This window comes from Ambystoma mexicanum, chromosome 11, assembly GCF_040938575.1.
Source record: "Ambystoma mexicanum isolate Mex_15411 chromosome 11, UKY_AmexF1_1, whole genome shotgun sequence".
In the NCBI taxonomy this organism is placed as follows: domain Eukaryota; kingdom Metazoa; phylum Chordata; class Amphibia; order Caudata; family Ambystomatidae; genus Ambystoma; species Ambystoma mexicanum.
In genome coordinates this window covers 244,125,344-244,148,328 of record NC_090934.1, presented here as the reverse complement: position 1 = coordinate 244,148,328, position 22,985 = coordinate 244,125,344, and the positions used below count along the sequence as shown (strand labels likewise).

At 44.7% G+C, this 22,985-nt stretch overlaps 1 long non-coding RNA gene across 1 annotated transcript in view; it reads left to right on the top strand.

Moving 5' to 3' along the window:
* The first annotated feature begins 1,401 nt into the window (after window positions 1-1,401).
* LOC138503321 (uncharacterized) overlaps window positions 1,402-22,985 on the top strand; it is a 241,781-nt gene continuing 220,197 nt past the window's right edge. The window contains exon 1 of the long non-coding RNA XR_011279615.1: window positions 1,402-1,510. This is a non-coding gene — a long non-coding RNA (uncharacterized lncRNA). The remainder of the gene's footprint in view (window positions 1,511-22,985) is intronic.

Sequence of the window (22,985 nt, the reverse complement as noted above, 5' to 3'; positions counted from 1 at the left end):
GGAACCGCACAGGATAGCTCAGTGCATCTGTCCAGCAAGCTGGGGGTTTAGATTTCAATGCATTTACAAACTGAATCCTTTGTAGAGATTCACAAATTTGCCAGATGGATTAAATAATGTTTCTGGGATCACACGTTTCCGTTAAGTGGTGAACCTGGGATTTGAATTCAGTCTGCAATTTTCTTTTTTACCACATACTTTACCAGAACTAGCTCTGGTTTGTTCAAATAGTTGTTCTTTGCAAAATACCCTACCCTTTAATTCACTGCCTCACTGTCCCAACTGTCAGAGCTACCAGCTACACTGCATTTTAAACAGTCACAGCCCATGGATCCTGCCTCCCCCCTGCATCTGATCACCTTCTCTAAGTAAATAAATGGTTGGTCGCAGAAAGAGCACAATTGGTGGATTCTAGAATGGCCACTGGTGGAGCAGAAGCTTGAGAGAGCAGTTCCTGTCCACCATCCTGCTGACCATTCACTACACTATTTTACAGCTAAGATGTTTGGCAAAAAGAAGATTGAAACCCCTGAAAAACCTTCTTCAAAGAAGTCTAAACAAATTAATGAAGAATCCAATGAAGAAATTCCAAGTAGCTCTGATATCTTTAAACTCCGTTTACACTATGGTGGATGGCGGATTTACCGCCCCATTCCAAGGTGAGTGGGGCGGTAAATCCCCAATCCCCATTTACCCTTCCCCATTCTCATTTTTGCCCCATAGGGCATAAGGGGAGTGGGGAAGGCGCTAATTACGTCACCGTAAATTACTGTGCCGTAATTAGCGCCAAGGACGCTTAGTGCCTTGGTACTAAACACCTGCTAAAAGCAGGCGTTAAGGTGGAAATCAGGCGTTAAGGGTTAACGGCGCGGACGGCGCCGTTAAACCCTTAACGCCTGGGTTGGAATGAGGGCCTATATCCTGGCAGGGTGACCAATTACATATTTTCCCTGACTTCCCAAAAGAAGTGGCGGCCAAGAGGAAGGCTTTCGGGGAAGCAAAACATCTGGCTAAGGAACATGGGATCAGTGTCACTGTTAAAGCCGGCAACTTTAAAACTTTTCCTGCCAGACAGAAGTTCACGGATACATCAGCCCAGTCTTGATTGGGTTAAAACATGCTCCACTACAGCTTCGAGGCCATGAGGGCTTGAACCACGGCTCTACTCATTATTTTTATGTTTAAATTCAAAGTTAATGTTTGCTTGCATTTAATTACTTTTAATAAGATAATTGCATCCGTTAATGCCGTTTTGCGCGATTTATTCTCTTCCAAACTACGCTTTTTTTCGCCTATGTGCTGTGAGCAATGACGTTGCTATGCTATCAGGGTATCTGTTTGAGTAACGGACCTGGGTGCGTGATGATGTGTCATTGAAGGACGCAGCGTAAACATGCTTGTGGTCATTGAAGGACGCAGCGTAAACATGCTTGTGGTCATAAGGAAGAAGAACGCGACTGCAATATGGGAGCGTAGCTGCCTTGGAAGTAAACTTTAGTGTTGGGCCGAGGTAAAAGCTCCGGATATGATGATGGCGATTTCTTTCTAAGTGGGCGCTCGCTTTGTTCTGTGTTGTGTGGAGGTTTAGTTGTCCTATGCACGTGTTTCGTTGTTTCTGTTGGTAAAGTAGGAATGGTTTTCTGTAGCTATGATGCCATAATCTGAAGGAAATATAATTACACCGTGTCGGGTAAATTTCGCAGTACAATGTGTGAGAGTAACAAACAGTGCGAACATAGAACGCTATGAACACCAGAATTCTTATTGCAGAATAACCCCATTTTAAACTCTGCCTCCAAAGCTGTTTGAAGAGATAATGTTAGCACTACCATGGGCTACGGGTTCTATACGATTGTGCATCCCTAAAATTGACATTACGGAATAGGTTTATGGGCTGGGAGAGCTGTGGGCCCTGCTATAAAATGCTGTAACAAATGACTACCAATAAATGTTCATTGCTGTTGCGAATGTACAAGAAAATATAACGTAGCTGTGACAGTGGTCTTTAGCTGACTTTAATTGGTTGCACAAAAATGCTTGCATTATTTGGTACTCTTGCAAGGGTTGATATAAGGCTTGTGGAATGGGAGAGCTGTGGGCCCTGCTATAAAGTGCTGTAACAAACGGATACCAAGAAGTATTCAATACGGTTACGGGTTTAAAAGAAAAATCTAACATGGTTGTGACAATGGACTTTAACTGGCCTCAATTGGTTGCATAAAATTGTTAGCATTATTTGTTGATCATGCGACTTTCAATCACCTATGAGAGGTTGCCCTGCTTCTTGGTAAGCAAAAAGAAGACACCTAATTGCAATGCATTTGAAACTTTCTAAAATGATCACGGTGTGGCTTCTTAGGAGAAATAAATCATGCTGAAGCCTAGTCACCAAATTCCCAGAAACACACGACGCACATATTGGTAACCCCCCTACCCACTCTTGTGTGTACACACTTTAGATGTTATACTTGTTATACTCACGATTCAGAAGTGTCTTCAACAGGTTGGTGTATACTGATATGTGATATTCAGGGTATGTGCCTATCTTGTCCGGTTAATTTCATGGGAGTAGTTATGTTAAAATGTTATTCCTGGATTATGATGTCAGGTGTGAATTTATACATTTTAGTACCCAATGTGTTGTGTTTGCACGTTTAAAGCAAGTAGGGTTACCTGAATAACTCCCCTGGGAGGGCAATTTAGGATCGTAACAGCAGTACTGTTAGGTTTCAGAAGCCGCACACCTTCAAACAAATATTCCAATGAGTATGCAAACACTGTGAATTTGTCACTCTGAAGCAGTACATAATAAGTATGCAGATTTCGTTACTTATTGCTATATTGGTTTACAAATCCGACCTTACTCAATTTTTATACATACTCCTATATGGATGAATGGGGGAACACCGGGTTGGCATCAAGGAACATGTGGAAAAGGGCTGCAAATCTGTCCAATAAGACATTTTATGCATCATGTATGCCCAACTGTTGGGTAGTAGCAATATATAGCCACTGTTTTGCCAGTGATGTGCTTGGGCGCTGTATTGTTCATGGCCTGTAAGAATGTCTTTGTATTTTCCCTTGTTCCCTCCCTTGCCTTGAAGCGCTTTGAAACACATAGTTTATTTACATAGCGCCTATACACAATCATATCATGAGGTCGGGAATGCTCATTTATTTATGAAGGAGACCTTGTAATGAAGGAGTCTAAGGTGTGATGTCGGGTACTAAAGGTACCAGGGTAAAACGGCGCATTCTTACTCGGGCTTAGTGAAATGATACTGTACATTGTCCTGGTTGTATAGGCTCAATATAGTAGGCTCTATCATACATTCCGCTCAATAATCATGACCCTAGGTTGTTTATACTAGTTGAGCAGTTTCGTGTTGATATATTTGACTAGGGTATGCACTTGAAGGTGGCATTGTGGGTCCGAAAATGGTAATTGTCAATCTTCTTTATACATGAATGGCTGCTGTTTGAAGCTATGATGGGTGGGGGGTTGCAGTTGGGTTGTTTCAGGCTCTGTTTTCGACTAGTGGTTTGTAATCGTTACCAGGTTCTCTGGTTGTTCATGCCCGTTTGGGTGTTTTTTTCCTCTCTTTTCTTCTCCCCATTTTTTTTCCCTTTTACCTTCCACTGTTGATTATATTATTTGTATGATAACGGTGCACTCAAATATGACTCTTAACATGAACTCTAGATCTATAAGTCATCTTAATATTTATTGTTTATTTAAATTTATAAAGCACCTAGCGGCCTAGAGGCATCATGGTGCTGTTACAGAAGGCTTTGCTTACACGCACATGGTACAGTCAAGTAGTGGTACATACCTTTGTCATTTGCAGATCTACAGACAGATATTTAAATTTACAGAAGACATATTTACAGAGGACAAAGTACACCAAGTATATGTTCCCGTGTTGAAGGGGATGATGTCAGTTCTTGTGTAAGTTGAGGCAGGGCTAGTTGAAAAGCTTGGTTTTGAGTGCTCTGCAAAACGCTGTGAGAGAGGTCTCCTTCCTAAGTGATAGCGGTAGCGCGTTCCAATTCTTCGGAGCCAGGAAGGGAAAGCTTGCACCACCTGCTTGGGTTCTTTTAAAATTTAAAGGTTGGGATTGAAAGCTGGTGGGTGTGTTGAGTCCACTTGGGGCTGTTTGACGTGCTACAGTGAATTCTTTCTTATAGGTAAGGGGGAGCCGAGTGCGAAAGGCATGTGTGCGTGATGGACATTGTCTTGAAGAGTATCTGCTCTCTGACTGGGAGCCAGTGGGCTTCCCTTCCCGCTTGGGAGATGTGTTCCCTTTTTGGGATGCTTGGAGCAGCTCTAAGGGCGTTATTTTGTGTCATGTGCAGTTCAAGGTTTTTGGACGAAGTACCTAGAAGCAGGGCATTACAGTAATCCAGATTGGCTCAGCTCCTATCGTAGCTCTGGCTATGTTAAGGCAGTTTTGGGAGGAGAGGTAGGGTTTGACAGCATTTATGATCTTGGTGGTAAGTTCGGCTGATGACGATATGGCACTGACTTGCCTATTCATGGAGAGGGTGGAGTCAAGTCAAACTCAAGTGTTTTGACTGCTGCTGAGGCTGTGATTACGGGTTCTCAATGTTGAAGGAGCTGTATTTACTGTCTAGTTTGTTCAGAATGTCTTTGGGGACTACTAGGAGAAGTTCTGTTTTTCCCCAGTTTAGACATAAGCCATTAGCTGCCATCCAGGCCTGGATAAGAGCATATATGTCATTCAGAGTGGCTGAGTTCTGTTCATAAGCACCTGAGAGTGGGAGGAGAACTTGAGTATCATTGGCATAATTGGTATATGTCATGCCGTGATCGTCTAGGTCATTGAAGAGTGGTAGGGTGAAGATGTTGTACAGTGTGGGTGATGTACAAGAACCCTGAGGAACTCCACAGTGAATGGGAGTGGGGGTAGCACTGGCCTGGTCAGAGAACACTCTCATAAGTCTTCCTTTGAGGAAAGAGGTTATCCATGCTGTGGCTTCCTGGGAGAAATGGGCAGCATCCAGGAGGTGTCGGCAGAGGGTCTTGTGATCAACCAGATCAAAAGCTGCAGACAGATCCATGAGCAGCGCCGGGGTCCCTTTGTCCATAGTATCTTCTATTTTGTTTTTCAGGTCGAGTAGGGTAGTCTCCGTCCCATGGCAGGGACGGAAACCTGATTGCCTCTTGCCTAGTATGTTATTGCTTTACAGGAATTGTTGGATCTGCAAGTAGGCGGCTTTGCCTAGTATCTTAAGCAGAAAAGCAACGGCGGTTATGGGTCTGTAGTTATTCGGGGAGTTAGGGTCAAGGGAGGGTTTTTTCAGTAGCGGTTAAATCCATGACTCTGGGGGGGTGATGTCTGATGAAAATGAAGCATTGATTAATGCTGTGAGAAATTGAGCTAATGAGTCTGCACAGTCTTTGATAAGGGCCGCAGGGCAGATATCGCCTGTGCATGCTGAAGGCTTGATGTGTTTCATAATGTCTAGGATTTCAGTCTCAGTTACCTCTCGGAAGGAAAAAGGCTTTCTGTCTTTGTTGTGTTCAGGAGGAGCGTCTGTTTTTGGCAGTGCAAGGAATTGGGAGTTGATTTATTTTCCTGAGGGTGTTTATTTTATTCAGCATGGCCGTTTGAATATTGTTGCACCAGGTAACCTCTTTCACGGTTTCCTGTGTGTTGGTGGGTGTGGCTGACAGTTCTTTTGAAGATCGCAAAAAATTCTTTCGACTCAGATTTTGCATTGGAGACCCTTGTATTATAGGAGGAGGATTTAGCTATGGTGATTGCCGTTTTGTAGGCTTGTAACGTCGAATCTGTGGAGCAGGTTTGCCATTTGGTAAGCGCAGATCGCTGGAGGGATCTTAGATCTAGTAACTCTTGGGTGAACCATTAGTTGACGTGTTTCTTGGACTTGGCTTTTTGTTTCTGAAGAGGGGCAATGGTGTCTACTGCCGTTTTGATGGAGTTGTAGAGATCATTGGAGAATGGGGGCTGCAGAGCCGATGCCTCTGAGCGGAAGGAGCCTTTCTTTGGTGAGGAGCCTGGAGGATCTAGCCAGTGCTGGGGGTGTGAAGGTGTTGGGTTGGATGGTGTCTTTAGTTGGTGTCTTTAGTAGGTATTTGTGGAAGTGGAAGGGGTGGTGGTCAGTGCAAGGGCGGTGTGTGTTGGAGCTAATATCTATGTTGCAGTTGTGGTCAGTTATCCAATATAATATGCAACCTCTTATGTGTTGGGTCGTTGATTCTCTGGAGGAAGCCCAATTCGTGGAGGGCCTTAGCATGGACTTTGCTTGGCTTTTGGGTCTTTGAAGCCGAGGTTGAAGTCACCCATGAGGATTGCTTTGGTGGTGTCGAGTCAATTGGTCGACAGCAAACTGGTCGACTGCAATTTGGTCGACACCATTTGGTCGAATTTTTTTTTTAAATTTTTATGTGTTTTGTGGGTTTTCGTGTGGGGGGGAAAAGAAAAAAAAGGGGGCTGGGGGGGATCCCCTCAAAAAAGGGGTAAAAAAAAACATTCGACCAGTTGTCCTATCGACCAAATGTTTTCGACAAATTGACTGGTAACCACATACGTTTTATGTTGTCTCCTTTCTGGTGAAGGTTATTTTGGAAGTCTAATAGAGGGCCAGGGGGGCGATGGATAACATGGAGGGAAATGGTGTTATAGGGTGAGAATGACAGACAGGGCATCAGTGTTGTCATCTGAGAAGGAGTTTACTTGTCGAATGGCTAGGGAGTCTTTAGTGATGAGGGCCACTCACCCTCCTTTATTGTCTGTTCTGCCCTTGTGAAAGATGGTGTATCCTGGTGGGAGGGCTAGACCTATGGCAGGGCCAGAGGCTTCATGCAACCAGGTTTCAGTGATGGCGAGAAGATCAAGTTCCAGGTCAGTGAGCAGGTCTCTAATTTCGGAGGCATGTGCTGGGAGTAAACGTGCATTAATAAGAGCGCAGTTGAGCTGGGTGGAGGCAGTGGGGGAGGTTTCAGTGTGGACAGGGTAAGATGCAGAGGTATCTTCGTCTGTGCTTTGTGGAGCTTTTTGCTTGTGTATAGGTGGAGGGAAGGGTCTTGAAGTTCCTTCCTTGGCTTGAGCTAGGGATGGCCTGCCCCAGATGGGCGCCTAGGAGTAGGATTCTCAGGTGGGTAGGCCTGGGTTGGGAGGAGAGTATGGGTAGAGTTTTGGTTGGACATGCGGCTTTGCAGGTCTAGTGCATGGCGGGTGTGTATGACTGGTTGACATCGCCTGCGTCGGCATGGCATGTGGGGCAGTGAGGATGGAGGGCAGACAAGGCATGGAGGACGTCTTTATAGGGCAGTCTAAGTTGCATATTAGCAAGTGGATGGGTGCTATGGGTGTGTGGTCTCGTCAGTAAAGGCTAGGATCAGAGTGTGGTGGCTCAGAGTGGATGCTAGGAGGCTAGGGAGCTAGGCTGACCTAGGGTATAGGCATACGCATAAGCACACCAAGGTATCTGGCCAGGTATTGTGCTACCAGACCCGGTGCTTGAATTAGTACAGGGTGATGGCTTATACAATTAAAAAATGGCATTTAGTACAGCATAATGTCTGGGCAGTGTAGTGCGTGCCGACAGTGGGCACACATAGCTGTGGCAGTACAGGGTAATACATTCAACAGTTATTCAACCATAACAGTTATTACGAGAAATCGGTTGGCAGTACAATCAGGTATTAATTAATACGAGGCGGCAGATGGGCAGTGAGGTACACCGTTGATATGCAATACATCCAAATGGCATTTAGTACAGCATGGTGTCTGGGCAGCATAGTGCATGCAGACAGTGGGCAAAAGTTATGGCTGTGGCAGTACAGGGTAATTTATTCAACCATAACAGTTATTACGAGATAGCGGATGGCAGTACAACCAGGTATTAATTAATACGAGGTGGCAGATGGGCAGCACGGTACACCATTGATATGCAATACATACAAATGACATTTAGTACAGCATAGTAACTTAGCAGCCAAGTGTGTGCCGATAGTGGCCAGGAGTTGTAGAAGTGGCAGTAACGGGCTATAGATTCAGGTGTCAATTTCATACAGGACCTTAAGTGGCTGTGCATTGGCGGTAAGCAGCGTAGGCCTGCGGTGAATATGCCGATGGTCTGGTGAAAAATGGCCTTAAGGAATAGTTAGTTTTAGGCGTGGCGGTGTGTATGAGATCTGTATTTCTAAGGAATAATGGCAGACCATTGGGTGTGGCACCACCAACTAGTCTTGTTAGAAGATGGATTCATTTTTACCTCCACAGGTTCCAAATCCCATACATCTATTGACCATCAAAGAGATGGCAGTGTAGCAAATCCACGCTCCCATCAGATAAGTAAAATGTCCTGTTAACACCTTTCCTCACTTAAATTACTACTTTCAAATGTCCCATGCAGCTGCACAGTGAAAAGCTTTTCTTTATTTGTGTTTCCTATAGGTTAGATAGAAGACCAGCCAACAAAGGACTCTCTTGTTAACCCTGACATCTTTGGTATGTTTAAAATAATGTATCTTTTCCCCTTTGCAAGTAGTGTGGGCATTACAATGAAACTTGGTTTTAGGTACTAAACTTAGCATCCCTTGTCTTCCATCCATACAACCCTATGTAATTCTACCACTGTTCTGTGCACTTATGAACACAGTCACCCATCCACACATTTACCCATGCTCTGGCAGGAGAAGTAGATTGGTGCCAGAGGGCTGTTTTGTATCTGCAATGTGTGGTGTGTACATTATTTGTTCATTTCTGTGCCATTATTTGGTCATGTATTTTTAGATATCAGGCAGTCTGTGTGTGCACGTCTCTATTTCCACATTCAAATGATTTACTGCCATTATTGGTAATAATGGTGCTTGCTTGGTATTTGTGTCAGGCTGTGCCAATGAATCTGCAGTTTGATGTGGCACCAGGAACAAAATAGTGTGAGGCCAACTGCAAAATTTGTGGCCGGAGCCTTGCACAGAGTTTATCTTGGCAACTGTTGAAGATTTGTATATGAGCACAGGTCACATGTAATGTAACAAGGGTGGGGGAGGGGATATGCACCAGATAGTCCAGTATTAGCAGCAAAAAAACAATCCTAATTTAAGATTAAGCAAGATGGCTGCTTGCTACACAGCTCTGCTCTGAGACACGAGAATCCAGCCAAAACTACAGTTATCCCTTCCGACAGCTGCCCAAAAATAGTGTACCTGATAATCGGAACGGGTATCCAAGGCGAAATGGCAATCTAGAACCCCCAATGTCCTTCCTGTGTGGGGCTCTGCTTGATTGGTTGCCAGACAACATGGGGCCTGGTAAGCCTGGTAAGTGGCAGGGACATCGGAGTACTGCGTCAGAGTGGTTGGTGCCTGAGCCTGGTGTGGCAGTGCAGGCAGTGAAGAGTGACGCTCAGATCCTTGGTGGAAGACAGTGATTGCCGGAGGGACAAGGGGAGGGAGTGGCCTGCTGGCTCTACAACATCTACCTTGCTCCTCTGGCCCACCTGATTACCTTCTCTCATCACTTCCAGTGTTATGCGGACGACACCCACCTCTTCTTCCTCTCTTGTTCATGACTGTCTGATTGCTGTTGCGGTAGGGTGCACTGCTAATGATCTCTGCCTTAATGCCAGTAAGACTGAGATCTTTCTCATTGTGACCCCTGCTCCCTCTTTCCCTCCTACTCTCCAGCCACCCTATGGGTCCCCTCCCCTAACCCTCTTGTGAGGCTAAAAACCTTGTCGTCATCTTCAACTCTTCTCACTTTCTCTCGTCACATCGCGGACCTTGTCAAGTTGGCCTCTTTTAGCTGCACCTCCTCCAGAAGAATTCTCCCTTTCCTCACCTTTTCTCAGAAACTCAATGTTTCCAACGCTCTGGTCCTCTGTAAACTGGACAACTACAACAGCCCCTTCCTCAATCTACCTCTATCCTCCCTTACCACCTTTAACTAATACAAAATAGTACTAACCCTACAATCTCTCCACTGGCTTCCCGTGGCTGTGAAGAGCAAGTTCAAGACCTCCTGCATCATCCACAAAGCTTTCTGGGGCATGGGACCATGCTACAACCATATCTCTCTCCCTAAATACCTCCCTGCTAGAGCCCTTCTGTTTTCTAGCTCCATTTCTTTGCAGTTCAGATGCTTTTCTAAGAAGAGAGCGGCAGCAGATCTCTCTCTTCGGCAGGAATCTCCCCGTGGAATGGCCTCCCTGCCCCTCTCCGGCTTGAGAGAGATCTCCTTAAGTTCCAGAAGCTTCTCAAGACCCTCCTTTTCTCTTCTTCCTTTCCTCTCCCCCGCTAACCCCTCTCTCTGCCTCATGGGCTGGCTGCCTGGTCCCTTTGAGTCCTACAGGCCACCAGGCCATCCTCGCCCAGTCTTCCGCATCACCCCGGTCCCCCTAACCTGCATTTGCCCTTACGGGGACCCCCTCCCCTCACTAGCCTGATGGGGTGTGCATCCCTACGAAGCTTTGTCCACCCCCGTCCTCACACTTAGCACATGGTCCTCTCTGCATCCCCTAGCACTTGCCCACCTGGTCTCCCCTTGGCACTTGCCTAGCCCAATGGGCCCTCCTATTCCCCCCCTCCTCCATTGTACTTGTATGCTGCCACTCTACCCCGTACTTCCCTCCCACCCTAGAATATTCCCTCCCCACTCCTCCGCCTGCACTCCTTGTTACTGCACCACGAACCAAATGACGCAAGGCCTAGTTTGACCGCTATTGTTGTATTCTTCCCCGTCTCTCCCCCCACACATACTTTTTTTTTTTTTGTCTTGTGGTGCCTTGAAACACCATTTGATGTATAGGTACTATATAAATAAGCAATAAATGCATCCGTAAAATATGTATTTTGCATTGTGGAAAGTGCAAAGCTTTGCGCCATATGAAAAATGGTGGCACAATGTGCAAGTCTGCCTATTTCATTCTCTTTTTGTTCCCAAACGGAATGCAGCAAGTGAGATTGCTAAGAGCTATTTATTTCATGCTTGTACATTCAAAGAGCCCAGTCAGCTTGACACCAAGCACTTGTCAAACCAGTGCTATTCAAATATACCTATGTGAAAATATGGGATTGTGTATTTAGGAGGATTATGACGCAAATAAGACATTTAAAAGTAAAATGCAGCATATTGATAATAAAACATAGTCTATAGCTTAAAATAATCTTTCCACAAAACAATCACACCATAACATCCAATCAAAATTACAATGAGGCATATATAATGGACAATAGTTTGGATCTCAGTTACATTTGTGGCATGCCATGTACTAGCTGCTAGATCGCCAGATATGTTTGTGTACTAGGTGGTAGAAGATAGTCAGATAACTTGTTACAATCCAGATAGCCTTTAACCCAGTCTGTGTTCCAAGAGTTACTTCTATGCCGTTCCAGCTTCCTGGTAAGAGAGCTAGACAACTGCTAGTGTACGGATGGGTACTTGGAAATGGAGGAAACATAGTTGCATGCCAGGGTTTTGGCCTGCTGCGTTTTACAAGCATGAGTTGGGTTTCTGGAAATCTGATTATGTCCGAGGGAACAGCAGCACCACACATACTTATGTTGGTGATGGATTGTAATGCTAACCAGGCTTGGTAATAAATAAATCCTCTTTATTTTGGGAAGGCTGTTAGAATTGCGGTATGAATTAATTGATAGTTGATTAAAAGCACAATATACACATCTTTCACTGAAGAATGTTTAACTTGAAATGAAGGGGCTAAGGGTAATTTGGTTTAAGGGTTAGATGATTTCCCAGGCATGCAAAGCAGTAATAAACGGCTATTGTAATAGAAGGCTGCTTAATGTCTGACAATGCATAGGCATTTAGGCTTAGTGATGTAAACTGCACCACTGTCTCAAATTGTGAACATTTTTAGACCAGCATTTAAAGCTCGGTCTTGTTTGTGCCCTCCTTATGCAATTCTCTCTCACATCCGGCTTGGGATTCTCTGCCCCCCCACTCCCTTGGATCCCAAGTAAATATCTGTCTCTAAGCAGTCTCACGCTATTCTAATGGCCATCCTCTTCCTTTCTCTGAATCAGAGGCACTGAGGAGGCGCTCGCTCCAAGCGGTCTGCCACTCATTGCTAATGGTTAGCCTACTTACAATCTGCCATGGAGGAGGCGCTCGCTATAAGCGGTCTGCCACTCTGTGGTAATAGTTGTCTTTATCTCTGCCTTTTTCTCTTTCTCCCTTTTTCTCTTCCTCCCCCTCTCTTTCTTCCTTCCTTTTCATTATAAGCAGTAAGTCACAATTAGCAAATGGTCCTCGTTTTTCTTTTTTTAGAATTTAGTTATGCATGTGAATGTGATCATTCATACCATGCTAATTTCATACCCACCTTCACAAGGGGGATACAGGGCTTCACAAGTGGCTAAGGGAACCATAGTTCCATGATGAGGGCACACAGAAGTAAGACCTTCATAATGGGGAGTCCAAACTTTACAAAGTGGGTATGGGGAACACATTGTTGTGGACACCTGGTTCTGAAGGAGTAAGTGACACATGCCCCAATAAAAATAAACTGGAGAATAAGCAGTATTTATTTGTTAAGTCCCCAACTTGACAAAACTCTGATCTTGACCAAATCAATATCTTGAATGCATTTTATGCCACAAATGATGTTGCTTTCCAACAGGAAATATTATTCCGAAAAACTATTGAATAAAATACTTCAGATGGAATGTTTAGCAATGTATGCTTTGTAAGTGGTTAATATTACTATTTTATGAACTCTGTCAAGTAATCAGTGACTGATGTAGAAGCTAAGATGATTATATTGTTGCTGCAGTAGGGAATTGGCAGAGCAGATGCATCTAACTGCCCATAGGTTTGTTTCTATATTTCTAATGACCGCATTCAACATGCCCCAATACCTGGAAGGCTTAATTTGTACAACTACTTGACCAGTCACACACATTGTAATTGCCATTATTCTGTTTTGAAAGAGTGTGCCTTGTACGTTGCTTGCATTTTAGTCAGATTTCCCTACTTCAATCAAAGGATGTGAAATAATGTTGGATACTGTCTGGGATTAAAATTGTGATTTTGATGAAACCTCTGGGAGGTGAGAGCTGGTGCTCTGCATCGAAGCAGGGTTGAGGTGCACACCAGTACTTACACAGGCTAGGAGAAGCATATGCTGGACTTGTTTAAATATAGGACTTTGTATTTCAAAATGTTTTTGTTGTGTGTTTCCAATATAGCATAAATAAGCTTCACCTATAGATCTTCTATGTGTTGTAGGACCTCATCTGGCTTCAACAGTGTTTTTCTAATTACATTTGCCAGTGGCCACTATATGCCTAATGGTCAGCATACAACAGTTTCTTTAACCTTTATACCCACACACATATTGGTTCACATGGCTGTAAACATGATTTGTAGCTGTTGCTTACATTAATTTGCCCTGTGAAAGTTATTTTTGGTACTCTAGCACACTGAGGACATTTATGACATTTGAGCGACCAGTGAATTTAGATTAAAAAAGACAAGTAAAGAGCCATAATGGAGGATAACCAACAATTCATAAGACATCTAGGTGTTGTGTAGCAAGAGTCTAGTGTCCTAGAGAAATTGCTGGTTACTATTGCAGGGGATGAAATTAGGTTTTCTTGACCAGGAACAAATTTCAGCCCCTTTGTATCGGGCATCACCAATTAGGCAGTAGCTAGTGCATAGAGTACAGCAAATATAAACTTTGCGTAAGACACAAATTCTAAATGTTAGTCCATTCATACATTATCCAATAAGTTTGTCCATGATTCTCTTTTATACACATACCCAAACCTACCCAGTAAATATTACAAAACCGTGTTTGTATTGCAACACTTGATTTCGAGGTAACCAGGCTCTCCTTGGCTATAACCAGGAGCTAAATAGCTTCTAGCTCCTGGCAATTTTGAACCCTGTTATTCTTTTTTTATTTCTTTTCAAATGGATTTACATCTTTGATGTCTCCAATGTCATATTAACATGCAATCACATATTTGAGAGGCTTTAAATATTTGTATAGCCTTTTTTAATGTGAGCTGCCAGTGATGCACAATCAAGCTGTTTTCTTCAAATCATATGTGCCTTTTCTAAGTCACTGCAGATAGGGGAGAATAGCTACTTCAGTAGATTCCAGGTTGAGGTTTTGTTAGTAAACTCCTAAAATACAACCTGGGAACATTGGGGGTCATTATGATATTGGTGGTAGCCGTGCCTGTAGTACAGGCACAGCTGCTGCCGGTGTCATTTTGTTTCAGGTGCCCGCAAATGGGCAATTATCGGGTAATTACGGCCCTGCCAGACCCGTTAATTGCCCATTTGCGTTCACTGGAAAAAAAATGCTCCCCATTCCCAGTCGGCCCCATACGGCTGAATGGGAATGGGGAGCTCGGATGCACCGGCACTGTTAATGACTGTGCATCCGAAATGCTGTGCTCACGGGTGCTGCTCTGCGGGTGCCTTGGCGGGCAGAAAGGCACCCGCGAGCACAACTCATAGTTTGCTGGTTCGGGAACTACGGTACCAGCAAGCTTACTGGTACTGTAGTTACTGGACTGGTAAACTTATAATGAGGCCCATTGTGTTTTAAGGGGTTTACTATTTAATAAAGTAAAAGTGAACGTAAAAGACGGAACTGAACACTATTTGCAAAGGTTTACACACTTTGTAAATTCGGTAAACCAAATGTTTACTAATGAGAATTTCAGGTGTACACTAGGTTTACAAAGGTTCACAAATGCGTTTTCTTGGTAAATGAAATGTTCATTTGTGCATGAAACATTAAGTGTACATTCGGTTTACAAAGTATTCATGATTTGTAAACTATGGCAAACTTAGGGTTTACAAAGTATTCATGATTTGTAAACCATGGCAAACCTAGGGTTTACAAAGTATTCATGATTTGTAAACCATGGTAAACTTAGGGTTTACAAATCGCTGGAACATAAAGTCCAAATGGACTTGCATAACTACAGGGTTTACTTAGGTGTAAATGCAATGTAAACCAAAAGTTTACAGAAAAGGTTTCAAACACTCGTAAACCTTTGTAAACTTATAGTTTGCATAGGTTTGCATGCAGTTTACCAAATTTGTAAACCATGATTTTCATGCAGTGTTTTAGGCTCAAATGTCTACTGTGATTGCATTTTCATAGTCCATCGGGATAAAGGAGCTACGCGGCAAGTTTGCTGATTCCTACGTTTCATGTATATGGTAAGAAGGCACAGGCCGCGTACAGTTATGTGCGCTAGTGTTGATACGGATGGGTGTCCTGACAAGCAGGTTGGGGCACGTGGGTGAGGCTTTGGATGAGGGTTGCACAGTGGATCGGATGGGGGGAGAGGCTGGTTGTGTTGGGCGGGCAAATCAGGTTGGGGATGCCGGGTGCGGGGGTGCATTTCCTCCTTCATGGCGCCGTTTGTAATTAATTTGGACAGTGTGTATTTCTGTAAATTTAGGAAGAGGTAATATTTGGCAGGCTGCCTGTCTAGAATGATTGTCGGGATTACCTAGCGCCAATAACGCTTTGACTTGTTAGCACTAGGTTTCATTCATGGGAGCAAGGATTAAGCATTGCCGTTAATCAGTAACATATTACGGTGATGGCTGCGCAAATGGCGGCGTAGATGCGCAAAATTTTGAAAGGCCATTGCAGGCACGTGCTAAAGGGCATAAGGGCTGCGGAAGGAGTTTGAAGCCCGGATGAGGGCACTTGGCTATGGTCAAGCGTAGCGCGGAGCGGGGGGCTACAAGCAGCTCGAGGTCCAGGAAGCAGACCGGAACTGAAGGAAAGGGTTTAACAGGGAGTTTGTGGCATAATGGGCAGTACGCATGCCAATATTGTAAGCAGCGCTGTGGTTTGGATATGCCAAATTGTGCGCAAGCCCTTGCTGATGCAGTTGCGTCGTGCGAAATTGACTCTGGTCATGCTTGGCAATGGGTATGGCTAAGGAACACAGCAAAACGGTTGCAGGCCAGAGCCACGCTAAAAGCGCAGTGAACATGGGTCGAATCTTGCCCTTGCCGCCCCAGGTTTTGGTAAAATGCATTTGGGGGGGTATTCATTCTATTGTATGCCAAGGCCGGGCGAGGAATGAGTAATGTGGGAGCCGAATGCCCAACGGGATGGGGGTTGAAGGAAGTAGGGTGTTGCATGCAAATGTGGCTCTGGAGCACGGTTTGTCGTCACACCCCTAACCCCCCCAGTCACATACGGGGACTACAAGCTATTGGAACAAACAAAAGGGGGAGTGTATGTGGCCTGGGATGTGTGTTACTTTCCGGTATAAGGCAGGCATACTACGTTTCAGTAGTTGGGGATCCGCAAGCAATGGGGGATTTTTCTGTCTGTTGGCTCGGGTTGGGTGGTCATTTGGGCCACTCTTGTTAACCGTGAGACTACATGTTCGAGAATGCAATGTAATCAATAAACCCTTAGTGCGCACTGCGGTAGCCCTTATGTCCAGCACGTCAACATTGGGGCCACCGGTGGGGGAAGCGCCCGTGTGTAGTTTTACATGGTGGGGTGGCATAAGGGGGGTTTGCTGGTACTGGAGGCATCCTATTCCTAAGGGGTAGTTGGGGATAGCGAATGCAAGGAGAAGGCAACGGAGGGAAGGAAAGGTATTCAGGTGCACGTCTTCGAAAATGCAGGATTTATGTGCGGTGTGGGGGGTTAATACAGATGAGGCCATTCAGGTGATTATACAAGAGGCACGACCGGCTTAGGAAGACGTAAGGGTGGGGGGGGGGCATTGGCTTTGGAAAAAGCGAAAGGCGGGCAGGTAGTGAAAGGGTGCCAGGGCAGGGGTTCCTTTCCAGTTGATGAGGCAAGGAACGCTATGTTTAAGAGTGGGGACTGTAAGCGATATTCAATCAAAACTACAGCTAAGTCAATGCCTAGTCTGGGATGCTGAGGAAAACCCTTATTGATGTATTTTTATGTCCAGTTCAGTACTCTGGATGACAACCCTTGTATAACACCCCCCTCTTAGAATCCCCCTGACCCCACTGAGCCAAGAAATAGCTTTGTTTTGCAAATTAAAAGGTTTATTTGAAAATTTAAACAATACACTTTATAAATAAATTGATAACTGATATCACACTTCAGAATATGACCGTGATCAACAATGGATAATGTTACAGGGGTACACTGATTTGGTTACTTAGGAGTCGTGTAGAGGATGAGGTAGCTGAAAATGCTTGATGGGTTCAAGGAAATGCAAGGTGGAATAAAATGCAGTACAGAAATAACTTGTTATGATTTTAGCAAAAGGTAATATGATCACTTTTTTTCTTTTGAGAATTCACTCCCCCCCCCCCCCCCTATGCAATACAAGAAATGGAAGGAGAGCACACGTCTTCAAGAATCCCAACAAATCACACTTTATAATGCAATACACAGTTCCAGTTCCCCCAGCAAGCTTAGAGAAAACAGCGATGAGTTTTAAACACAGGCGAATTACTTTAATGTGGTTTGCAAGGAAGTGAAAAGGTGCTAAAATTGCTTTTAATTCCCTCTAGAGTTTCAGGGTGAGTGAGAGATGCCTGTTGGTATTAGTTCAGGCTCACTTTAGCAATGCTTTATGAGTTATTACCAGGTTGCAAACGGATTTTAACAAAGGAAAGAATGGAGCTGCTATATTGACAAGTGGAGAAATTGAGCCAAATCGCAAATCGCGGTAAATTTCGCGAGTGCGTGAATCTCGATTGCGGTAAAAGTATAAGGAGCAGGAAGTCGGTTCTAGGTTTGTTGGAAAGCCTAGCATCACAGCTTTACGTTCCTTGCCCAAACGGTTCAAGAGATACGGACGATTTAATAAAGGTAGATTTTCAGATTTAAAGTAAAGCTCAAAATGACAGATGACAGTTGTGCAGCTTTAGAATTGACAGGTGACAGTTGTGCAGCTTTAAAAATGACAGATGACACGATTTCTAGGAGGCTGTTCTAATTAGGTTAAAATAGTTTGGATTAGATTATTTTAACTAAGAGATTGGGTTCTGCACAGTTCTGGCGGATACTCACTCCTAATTTTGAAATGAATGGGCCTCGTCACGGATCTGGTCAACTGGACTGGACTTCGGTTCTCTCTGCTCGGCGGGTCAATCAGGCACCGGTTCTGCTCACAGCGGTCTGGGTCTCTCTGGATCTCTGGTCTGGTCTCTGGCAATTGTTCTTGGAAAAGAATTCAAACGGCTCGCCCGGCTGTGGAATAGTTTGCAAATGATTTTAAGGATGCTGAGGCCTGCTGAGGAGAGTTCTCAGTTTGAGGGTTTAGGCCCCTGCTTTAAGTTCTGAAGTAAAGTTCTGGTCTTTGGAGATTGATGTATGTGAAGTCTAGAGTCTACCGGCAGAGCGTCCCGCAGAAAATGGAATTGAATCCCCTACCTGTCCCAGCAGTCTCTTTTTATGTGTTTTAAAAAGTGGGTGGAGAGGCTAGCATCCCTAAGCCTGCCCCTCTCTTGATTAGATAGGTCAATAGATTCTTTGGTCCCTGATTTGGGAAGGGATAGTGTGTCAGAGTGATGTCATTTTTATGACCTGCAGAAAGGACACTCCCCTGGTCCATGTGCACACAAATCTATTCCTGATCCAAATACATATTTCCCAGGTACACAGTTGTTTGACATCACATACACACATCATATATTACTAAAGATAGTCCCTGTCCCAACTCTGGTGTTTCTAGGAGCTTGCATTCAAAAATGGCAACTTATTTTCGATTTTAGTGGGTTGTGCAATATGGGATTTTCATCAGAAATTATACAAAGGTACATTTCCCTTCCACATATATCCCAGTAACTTTCCATGTCTCTAGCTTACATACATTGTCTACAATAATCATAATTAGCAGGGTTTTGCCCCAGAACATGGTACAAATTTGATTTTGGACTCAAATCGTGAGGGCATTTTTCAAACTAAGACTCTCAAAGTTGTACATTCCTGTCATTTGGTTAAATAAATTATCACTGTTTCTATAAACTATATATTTGTTGCAATTCAACTCCTCAAAATGTTTGGGTCCGCCTCCAGAAGTCGGGGTGGGTCAGTGATCACATGTCTCTCCTTGCTGGCAGAGGGCTGTTGACAGGAAACACTCAAAATTAACATACCCCATTCAACAGAAAGAGCCTTTTGTGTGGGCTCCAGCAGGCTGCCTGGAAGTCTCTCCTCAATCAATCAACAGGGTCACGTGATATCCTGCCTCCTAGTGTGGGAATCTCTGAGGTGTTAAGGTTTCCCAGCCTCTTGGCCTCTGGGAATAGCAGGTGGCTAGATTTTCAATTAACCAACACGCTTTGAAGTCCCTGCCCCTCTTGCAACTCCTAAATACAGTTTCCCTGTCAGAGTTTAGACCGCTAGCGCCACCTTGGGGAATTTGTCGGTACTGCATCCATTTTTGAGTTGTCTTGATTTACTGCATTTCAATAGAGTGGTCTTTTGCTTGATGGTATAGGACCCTTGCTTAACATTGTTTTGATGGCATCCTTACAGTGGAGTGGTGATGTGGAACCCCCCACAAGAAGGTTGTATCTTTGGAGTGGTCTCGTGCCAACTGCGCAGTTCTCCTATTCTGGCGTGAATGTGGGCAGCGATAGCTCATCCCCACATCCACCCAGTCTATTGATTTAGTTTGTTCTGGGATAGAATAATGGGCGGCGACAGCTCATCCCCACATCTACCCAGTCTATTGATTCAACATGGGTCAAAACCCTTGACAAATCCCCCCGCCCGACTGCGCTTTGATTCAAGTCGAGGGGAAGTCGGGTGCAAGGGAGGTTTTGAGCCCTTGCGCTGGTATGTCACCATTATCTTCTTCCAATTCTGTGGATGGCACAGTTCAGTATCTTTTCCTCCACCCAGTTGGATCGATCGGTTCTCTTCGCCGGTCCTAATGGGAATATTGGGTGGTACCCCGGGCCCCTCGGGTCTCTGCTCCCGGTCCCTGGATCGTCCTCCTTGGCCAGTCTCCAGGTTTTCTTTCTCCTAGGACGACGAAGGAAAGCGGCAATACCTATTCGTAGACATTTCTTCCCCACCATTGATATAGTGGGGTGGCATATACATTTTATAGTCAAAACATTTGCGTTCTTATTTTAACAAAAAACAAGATACAATTATAAGACATTTCTTTTTCCCAAATCATCATATTTTAGAGACTATGTGTGGGATATTTTAGGGTTGGAATTGAATTACTCTGGGGCGGTCGCCTCTGGTATTGCAGAGGACTCCTCTAGTTGTTGCAGAGTGTGTCTGGGATGGCAACACTTTAGCTGATTTATATGGACCCACTTATCTTCCCCCTCTGCCAAACTGCCTTTGGGGATGCAGATCTTATAGGCACAGGGGAGATCTTGTCTATAATTTCAAACGTTCCCTTCCATGTAGGCAAGAATTTTCGCTGTTTGGCCTGGTTTCTTTGGAAATTGTATAGATGGACCCGGTCCCCCACAGTATATTCCTTCCTGGTGGTCTTCACGTCGTAGTGGGTTTTCATGCTATCAGCTGATCTTTCTAGATTCCGCTGAGCATAGGCAAAAGCATGTTGGAGGTGTTTCCTTAAATTTTCCACATACTCATGAGTTGTGGAGGCATTTATCAGTGTCTGCTCATGGGTCCTGTAGAGCAAATGCTGAGGAAGCACCATCTTGCGTCCAGTCATCAACTCAAATGGTGACATTTTAGTTGCAGATGAAGGGGTAGATCTGATGGCCATTAGGACCAGAGGTAATCGGATATCCCAACTTGGCCCCGAATCCGCCACAAACTTTTTTAATATGCTCACAATGGTTCGGTTGTATCTCCCCACTGCTCCAGAAGAAGCTGGCCTGTTAGCAATATGTAGCTTCCTTTTGACTCCCAGTATCTCCCACATCTTTGTCATTACTTGTCTGACTCAATCCTTTGAGGTAGACCAAAACGGGAAAAGATGTGGTTAATCATCAGGGAAGCTGCTGTTTCTGCTTTGCAATTTGGGGCTGGGAGACATTCCACCCACTTGGTAAACAAGCATGTAATGGTCAACATGTACTTGTTTCCTCTAGACGAGCGAATTACAGGGCCTACAAAGTCGATTTGCAAATCTGACCATGGCAGTGTCATCCCCCTCTTTTGGAGAGGCGCACGGTGTGTGAGGGATGATGGCTGAAACTGTGCACACACAAGACACCCCTTCAAGTATTGGTCGAGGTCCTTCCCCATCTGTGGCCAGTATGCAACCTCTCTTAAGATTTCCAGTGTTGTGTGAAACCCCCTATGACCGGCGGTGGCCCGATCATGGGCGTGACTTAACATCAGGCTTCGGAATGAGGTAGGAACCACCCACTGATCGTGGCCAGCTTTGGATTTCCTTACCAGCAAACCGTCTTGGATTCAGAACATTTTTGGACATTTCATCAACACTCTTAGGTCCTCTTTCCCAATGTAATCGGTATCCGTCAGGGGAAAGATCTCAGGGTCCTCAAGGTGTTGGTAAAACTTACCAATAATTGGATCCCCTTCTGAGCTGTAATTAAATCAACATCAGGGGTCTCCTTACTCCATTGTGCAGTTGAAAGATCATTGTGAGCATTTGTCTGGGACCTAGTGATAGCAGTGACCTGGAGTTCCCCCAACAGGGACTCTGTTTCTATTAGATCCCCTTGGATGGCCCCGGTTTTGGCCAGCTGATCAGCTAAGTCATTTCCAGTTTTGTCTGGTCCCTGTACTTTGGAATGACCCTTGATCTTTTTCCAGTAGATGGTCATCCCATTCGATGTGACCAGATGATCAATGTTTTGAATTAACTTCCCATGTTTCAACGGTTTGTTATAAGCACATAACATGCCTCTGGTTTTCCAATTAACCAGGTGCTCCACGAACCCATTCCCTACATAATCCGAATCTGTGATTATGATTAGTTCGTGGAGTTGATATTGGACGGCAGTGAGGATGCCCTGATGCACAGCCATCAACTCTGCCACCTGACTACTTCGGGGACCAAGTTTGTATCCAGCAGAGGGTTCTGGGGACTCATTCACCCATGCGTTCCCTACGTCGGCCACCAGTTCTTTCTCCCCGTTGTTGTCAACATAGTAAGAGCATCCATCCACATAGACAGTGGGCATTCCCTCACACTTGTCTTCTTCAAAGACTTTGTGTGGGGAATTAAGGTATGCCTCCATGTTGTCCTTGATTTTTAGACTTTCGTCCTTGAGACAGTTTTCTCTGGCACAATCATGCAAGTCAGCCAGGCCTTGAGCGAGGGGACTCTTCTTGTTTTGGCCATATCTGACCTCTACAGGAAAGCCTTGCATTGACAGAATCCAGGAAGTAATTCGGGAATTACTCACATTCCCGGCCCGGATTCTGTCACTTTGGAGATATTGCAGAGGCTGGTGTGGAGTCTCCACTATGATGTGTTCCCCCTGGATAAATGGGCGGTAATTCTTCAATGCCCACACCGTTGCCAGGAGTGCCTTCTCACAATCGTTGAATTTTTCCTCCACAGAGGATAAAGTTTTGTTCCCATAGGAGATTACTTTAGTGACCTTGTCATGCTTTTGGTATAATACTGCCGTCAAGCACGTATTAGAGAACCCTGTCTCCAGGAAGAACTCTTTGTTTCTGACAGGGTAAGCTAGGCAAGGCGCTTGTGAGAGGCTTCTTTTGAGTTGTCTTACTGCCTCGGATTGTTCTGGACCCCATTCCCACTTGACCCCCCCCCTTTCAAGAGATGAATCAGGGGCCTAGTGATATCTGTGTAGCCTTCAATGAACTTTCTACTGTAATTAGTCAGTCCAAGGAGGCTCCTTAGTTCCCGCAGAGTCGTGGGGTCTTTCAGTTTCTGAAGTGCTTCCACTTTCTTTTCTTGGGGACAGAGACCCTGAGGAGTAATCTCATGCCCTAAGAAATTAACACGGGTTCTACACCACTGTGCTTTCTGAAAGGAAAGTTTTGCTCCGGCGGCCCTCAACTGTGTCAGAACATAACGGATCTCCGCTATGTGTATCTCC